General features: G+C 39.2%; 1 long non-coding RNA gene across 1 annotated transcript; it reads right to left on the bottom strand.

Moving 5' to 3' along the window:
- Nucleotides 1-1,098: 1,098 nt before the first annotated feature.
- LOC144639516 (uncharacterized) lies at nucleotides 1,099-6,293 on the bottom strand (the record flags this gene model as incomplete). Its single annotated transcript, XR_013568166.1, has 5 exons — nucleotides 6,243-6,293; nucleotides 5,539-5,664; nucleotides 3,896-3,955; nucleotides 2,185-2,213; nucleotides 1,099-1,125 (listed from the first exon to the last, which is right to left on the bottom strand). It is a non-coding gene; the product is annotated as an uncharacterized LOC144639516 (long non-coding RNA).
- Between the last annotated feature and the right edge of the window lie 1,141 nt (nucleotides 6,294-7,434).

Below are 7,434 nucleotides of genomic sequence, written 5' to 3'. Positions count from 1 at the left end.
ACTAGGGTTCATTAGTAGAAGCTCAGCTGTGTTCTATTGGAAATCATGAGAATCTGATTGGTTCTCCATATGTTTTCTATTCGCCGATAGAAAACAGTCGCGCGCGCATAGCTCTTTAAGCTGTAAGTACTCTTGATTTTTGTCTTCAAAGTGCACAATATTGTAGGTTTTGGACTGAAATCTTTGGAGTTTCTACTAAAACAATTGGACTACTCGCCCTCATTTTCTATGACCGATAGTCAACTCAGCTGCGCCTTGTTGACTATTTGCTCAAAGAAAACTCGGGCTCGTAGTCTGATTGTTAGTGAGTAGAAACTCAGCTGTGTTCTATTGGAAATCCGCGAATCTGATTGGTTCTCCTACTGATTTCTGTTAGCCGATAGAAAACAGTCGCGCGCTCGCGTAGCTCTTTAAGCGGTAAATTTTCTTGATTTTTGTCTTCAAAGTGCACAATATTGTAGGTTTTGGACTGCAATCCTTTAGAGTTTCTACTAAAACAATTAGACTACTCGCCTTCGTTTTCTATGAGCGATAGTCAACTCGGCTGCGCCTCGTTGACTATTCGCTCATAGAAAACTCGGGCTCGTAGTCTAGTTGTTAATTAGATTACACCAGTGATAAGAACAGCAAACGTTAATAAGAAATGTAAAGGAATGCAATGGTTTTTTTTTAAAAAGACATAAAATAATATAAGTTATGAGAGTGATTAATGAATCATTTCATATACCTACATTACATCATAATATAGTTATGTTCTTCAGAACACTATGTCAGTCACATAGAATATGTATAGCTTAAAAAGTGGCCACAGAATTGTGGAGAATATTTAATAAGTGATGTAAGTAATCAATTTTGCCATAAATACAAATCACAAAATTTCAAAACTGTTGCAAAGAATTGCTACGCAGTAAATTAACTGTGTCATTTGAGTGGATGAACCCAGTTAAGTTAATGATAAATCCTCATATTTATTAACTTATTAACCTGGAATAGTTCATACAGATGTTCTAAGTAATGGGGGTGCAGGCTAACAAATCATGACTTCTACTTGACATGTGTGTGACAAATAAATAGGTATACAGTTGTCTGTCTGCTTACCTCCTCTCCTTCGTTGGGCATTATCGCCTAAAAAGGAAATATATCTTAAGATTAAATATTATGACTTATTTATCCAGTTGAATATTTGAGCTATAAGTACCAGTAAACAGATCTAGGGGGGGGGGCAGTACTGAAACTTTGCCCTCACCCCTCCCACCTTGTGGCGCAAAGGAGGGCTTTCTCTCAACCACCTTCTCTTTTTACTCAACAAGACAGGATCAATCCTCACATTGCCTCCCCCCCCTTCCCCACTTCTTTATGGTGAGGATTTCACGCTCCCGAGGGGGACTCCCATATATGGGCTATATAGGTATGTGCCGCGGGATAGGGTATGGTTTTTGAGGTTCTTGGGCCTTAACTATGATATCATTTTTGGCATTTTGGTCCCGGTGTGATCCTTAGATAGGGTGCCTAAATTCTATCAGCTTAAATAAGCACCCAGCTAAACGAAAAAAAAGGTATCTTAAAACTGACTATCCGTTTAAGTATTAGTAAAGTGATTTTAAAAAGATTTGTGTTTTGCCGTGCGTGGTTAGCCGTTATTTGTGTCGTCATGGAACGCTTCTCCTCCCCTTGAATAGGGTGTCACTTTTCGGTTTTAGGCCTTAAAAAGGGTATCAACTCGCGGATCAATTTAGGTTTCAGGGAAACTGCTCACCTACCCCTCCCCAAACCTAACATTAACACTAACTTATCGCTTTAGGCAAAATGTTAGGTTTGGGGAGGAGTAGATGAGCAGTTCCCCAGAAACCTAAATTGATCCCAACTCACATATTTTATACTTAAAAAACGGCACCACTATCCGAAATTTATAGGAGTATTCCCCCCCCCCCCCCCACACGGGTTCACGCGGTACAACAATAAAGCTCAGCAACCAGAAGAAAAGGAGAAATGAGTATTCCATTAAAGTCTAGACTTGTGAGTGATTGTTAAAAGTGCTCTAAAGTACAGATGGGTTTAAACGAGATTATGGCATTGATAAAGTTAACAATCCGATTGTAAAAATTACTTCTGTTAATAAGATGATCTAACAGCTTTGAAATAATAATCAGTTTCCAGTAAGAGGAAACTCCCGGGGTGACCTACCTGGATTGAGTTTGCTTCCAGATGGTAACCTGTGAAATGAAGAACAAAGTTTGTTCATCCTGTCGATACCGTATGGCTCGGAATAGCACACGGCATGGGGAAATTATTCAGTCCATTAAGTTCAGTATTAAGATTTGCCAAATGCTTTCCTATGAAACTTAATGTTTGTAATTAAATGTTTGAAATTACTTCTATGGATCGAAATGACAAAACCATAGCTTCATTACAACTAAATGTGCCCCCAGGCGTGATAATTTAAAGTTACAAGCGAACAAGATTAACTTTGAAAACTGTTCAGCCCAACAACCTTACCTTACCTAAAAATATTTCAAAAACCCATATCACAATCCGTTTCAATCTTCGTCGCTTTTGGCCATCCTTTCCTCCTTCTGTATTTGCTATATATGTTAATGAAATGTTCCTCCACTGTTTTAAGAGGTTATTTTTATATTTAAACGAATTAGATGGTAATTTTCAATGCCGTGACACAGTCCCTTAAATTTGCTTACCTGAACTCCATTGTTGATCTAGTCATTTTGTCTATTGTTGTGTAGTTTAAGGGCTGATTTGAAACGATTTCTCAGAGTTTAATCGATTACAGTTTGCTATGACAGTTTTTTATGTCTGGCTTTGTTTACTTAAGGGGTGTATGCGGCCGGGGCGGGAGGGTGCGGCAGTTTGACCAAAAGTTGCATCGTAAAAAAAATCTGTCCTTTTAGACACATTTTCGGAATTAATTTTGATTCAAAAGACTGGGTATGTAACTAGGAATCAGGTTAAGGTATCGTAGAGCGGGGAGAGCGGTAGAAGAAATGTTTTGGCTTTTTGCGCAATCTTTACTGTCGAGAACCTTGCAAATTTCGAAATAAATAAGACATAAAATCCAGGTTTAACTAATGTAACAAAAAATACGTGATGGCTAGGGTTGACAGTATACACGTCAACATTTGAACATTTGTGATGTTAGATGTTCAACACATCGCCGGAAATGACGTCAGATAAGATTTGTGACCATACATCGGCATCTTGACAGTTTCAAGTCTTACAAATGTGCGAGGCAGCGAGACTTGCGAGGCAGAAATCCCTCAGTGCAAAGGCTAACCGCAAGCTATAGGGCTTTCCACAAGTTTCTCGGAACTTTTATGGCAACTTGTCATGTTTCGAGCAACTTTTTTCCTCTCAAGCAACTTGTTGCAATTTGAGCAATTTCCATACCGAAGATCTCCGAAGATTGTCCGATTGTTTAAAAACATTTCAAAAATGACGTCATCGATATCTTCACGATTTTTCTAGATACTTCTTTTGCTGTAAGATTGCATAAAACTGCTTAGAAATCTTACCTACAAAGCGAAATAAGCATATATTTTGAGAAATTCTCTGGTTAGAAGCAGCGTTTTGGATTTTTTGGAGCAACTTTCGAGCAACTTTTATTATCAGATAGGAAGCAACTTTTTTGGTTTTTTGGATCATGGAGCAACTTTTGAGCAACTTTTTGAGAAATTACGGGCAACTTTTTGGGAAATCTCGAGCAACTTGTGGAAAGCCCTAGCAAGCTACCTAAGCTAACTGTAGGCTAACCAGGGTGCTATTTAGGCTTAACGGAGTTCCATTTGGGGTAAAGTGCTATTTAGGCCGAACCGGAATGGATCACACGCCTCGCTGCCTCGTACTTTTTGACCATAAATGCATAGTAACCCGTGCATGATAATACCTTTGTCTTTGACCAGATAGGCTGCCATCTTAAAGGCTTCTACTGCCTTCTCACTCAAGTCTGTGAAAGAAACAAGCAGCCATTACCGGGAAAGTGTAAGGCAAGAAAAATTATTTTTTAACCGCCTGAGGACGGTTGTTCAAATGGTGGATAACACTATCCAGGGTCGGTCAGGGTTTTAGGTATAAGGTACACACGAGCATTTTTAACTGGGTATACTGTGTATTTTTACCTAAAGCTGGGCCTTTTTGGGGTATTAAGTATACTGTGTTATTCCAAATTTTGGTATTTTGTATGATTTTGAGGGGGAAATTTTGGGTATATTGGGTACATGCTTTTCAGGTATACCACTTACTTCCCTGACCGACCCTGACTATCCACCGTAAAAAACACTATCCAGTGCATAAATGTTAACAACACATACTACGCTATCTGCTGGATAGTTGTTTATCCGGTGAATAGTGTTTTCCATCCTTTGAACAACTGGGGCCATGTTTTGAGCTTCGTCGAGCTTCTTGTTTGGGTTGATAGTGGATGAATGAGGCTCGAAGGAAGAGACGAATAATTTTAAAATTAAAAAAAAAAAGCTGTTCGCTTTCAACAAAATTCACCCTCTTGCAGCTCTTGCTCGCAGTTACGCAATAGTGTAACATGAAGCAGCCTTAAGTGCCTTTTGATTCCAGTCGGAAGCCGGGATAGAGGATAAGACAGGGATAGAAACGAGTGGCTTTGATGATCATTTTATCCCATAGAGCAGTTTTCAATTCAGTGTCGTAAAACCAAAACCAAAGTAATATTACTCTGACCAATCACAAAGGACACAGACAACCCAGTGAACCAATCAAAACTCGAAGCAAATGCATGAAGCCGGCACGAAGCGTGGGACAACGTGCGCGAGCGAGACACGATTGGTTTTGGTTGAAGATCGGATTGGCTGAGAAAGTGGCGCGAGATTTTTAAACCAATCGTTAAGCGTAGTAATGCAAATCCAAAGCAAACGCAAATTACTTTCGACACTCCAGTGAAAAGCCCCACTATTAGTCTGACTTTAATTTCCATTCGATCTTAAACAAAGTCAGTAAGCAGTAAATTCACCTTCATCGGATCAAATCGTAGAACGGTGTCAGAGGGCAAACTAAGTTCATTCAAAGTACTCCCTGAGCTCCTCTAATCGCCCCCTTCCCCTCCCCCACCCCGAATTGACGCGTGATTCGTTTATAAGTTTTCTGTCACAATACAAACTTATCGATTTACTCAAAAAGTGTTCTCCATTCTTAAAATTTACTCAGTTGCTCACTAAACATAACCAAAAAATGGTACACAAATTGTAAAGATGGTAGTAATGAATTGGAAGGTGTTTGGTGCTGAATTCTTCGATGCATTTTACACCTCCGGTGTGACACAAGAGAGAGGCCTTATCCTCTAAGTTATCCTGCATCGAAGTCCGACCAAAAAAAGTATAGGAGCAGAAGAGAACTGCACAATTTCAAAATGGGTTTAAAATCTTATCTTGAAAAAAGATTATATATATTTAACTGTATGAAGTCAATGCAAACTATTCTTCGTGAATCACTTTCTTCATTTTCCAGTTCCAATCAGCATGTATTGACCATCATCCTAGGCAAGAATAACCGTGAACCAACCTTGTTCATCAATTGAGTGCTGTTCAAGTGCCTCTGCCGCCTTCAAAACTTTCTGTTGGAACTCTTCATTTTCACGAACTGTGTCGACAAAGTCCTTTCCTTCCTTCGTCAAAAACTGTGCACACGCTGTAAACACACACAAATTTTAATGTTATTAGCAAGGTAACAATGGCACTCAAACCTTACCTGATAAATTATGACAGTACTAAGAACGCTTTTTTCTAAAGAATATTCCTAATTGTTTTATAAACACTATATTAACCTGCGATCAGGCGCTCTTTGGGTCTTCTTTTTTTCGTGGTGGGAGGAAAGAAGTGTCAGAAATGTCTTATGATTGTTTCATTGTACCTTTATTGGTACTTATTTTTGTGGGACTTAATTTTCGCGATTTTCAAAAAATCGCCAATTTGAAGATCCGCGAAAATTCTTTTTAACGTCTTTAAACATATTTTTAACGCTTTTAACGTATTTTTGGGGGGCAAATCGCGAAAATTATGTCCCGCAAAATATGCCCGTTCCATTTTCGCGAAATCAACTTCCTGCGAAAATTAGTAACAAAGGTATTTAATGGACATGGGGAGGAGTGTAGGAGGGAGGGAGGGAGGGAGAGAATCTGGCAAATCTTCTGGCAAAGCATCATTACAAGCCCCTCCCAACTAAACGTTCTTACTAGTAACAGACAAAACATGAGAGAGTCAAATTACCTTGTGCCTGCTCCGTCAAGTCCATGATCTTGTCTTCTGTACCTGCTGTTGGAAAATTGCAGCATATATTTCAGTTTTCCTGCAACTATGTTTATTAAAATATAACAAAATAAGTGCCTGGAGCACAAGATATCTAGATGCAGTTATTTGTAATAATCGTTTTTATGAATGTTGTAAATAAAATAAGCTTTCTGCTACCATGTTTCATGTCATGAACGCATTTGCTCATCAGGAGAGTAGAGGGTGGGGGGTTGGTGACATTTTTTCGTGCTATACGTGCAGGAGTCAAAGGATACCATGAATTTAATACACGTTTACGTTGCTAAAAACTCTGTGGCTATCTTCCACTTACAAAGCCTTCATGTGAAAAAGAAATCGACTTATTTTTGGTAGATTTGATTGATTTATGTGTCAAGGCCACATAGCCTGGGAAAATCCCATACTAATTTGGGGACACAATTAATAGGTATTAAAAAATATGTAAAAAGAGAATTTAAAATACTTAAAGCTGTATAAAGATAATTATGATGAGCAGATATAGAAAATATATAAAAAGAGAATTAAAAATACTTAAAACTGTATGAATTATTATGAGGAGCAGAGGGAACAGCCCTTGCAGCCATCATCTATGAGCAGACTAATATCGTATTTGCGTATCTGTTTCCTAAAAATATTTAAAGTTTCAGCTGATCTCATGTCTGGGGATAATTTTCCTCACAATTTTGATCCAAGATATCGCAAAGAATGCTTACCATATGTAACCCTGTATGTAACCGGTGCCAAATATCAATGCCGTTTCAGTACTATTCTAAAAACATGAACTGTAGTAAACGGGGACTTCACAAGTGTTTCCCTGTTTTGACCTGTTTTCCTGCCCGCGCAACATTAGTTGCGGACCCAAAATTTGTATCCGAGACTCATGAGGCTACGTTTACACGGGACCGGACCGGAACCGTTCCGAACCGAACCGGACCTGTTTACATGGATCCTTTTGGAACCGATGAGGTGTTTACACTGGACCATTCTGGAACCAGTCCAGAACGGATCCATAACTGGACCTGCAAAATAGCAGGTCCAGTTTCGGATCCGTTCAGGACCGCTTCCAGAACGGTCCCATGTAAACAGAAGGCCTATCCGGTCCGAAAATCGGACCAGATCCGTTCCGGACCGGTCCCGTGTAAACATAGCCTCA

Source organism: Oculina patagonica, unplaced genomic scaffold, assembly GCF_052425735.1.
Source record: "Oculina patagonica isolate OP01 unplaced genomic scaffold, crgOcupat unplaced1010, whole genome shotgun sequence".
In the NCBI taxonomy this organism is placed as follows: domain Eukaryota; kingdom Metazoa; phylum Cnidaria; class Anthozoa; order Scleractinia; family Oculinidae; genus Oculina; species Oculina patagonica.
This window is presented reverse-complemented; position numbering and strand designations above follow the sequence as displayed.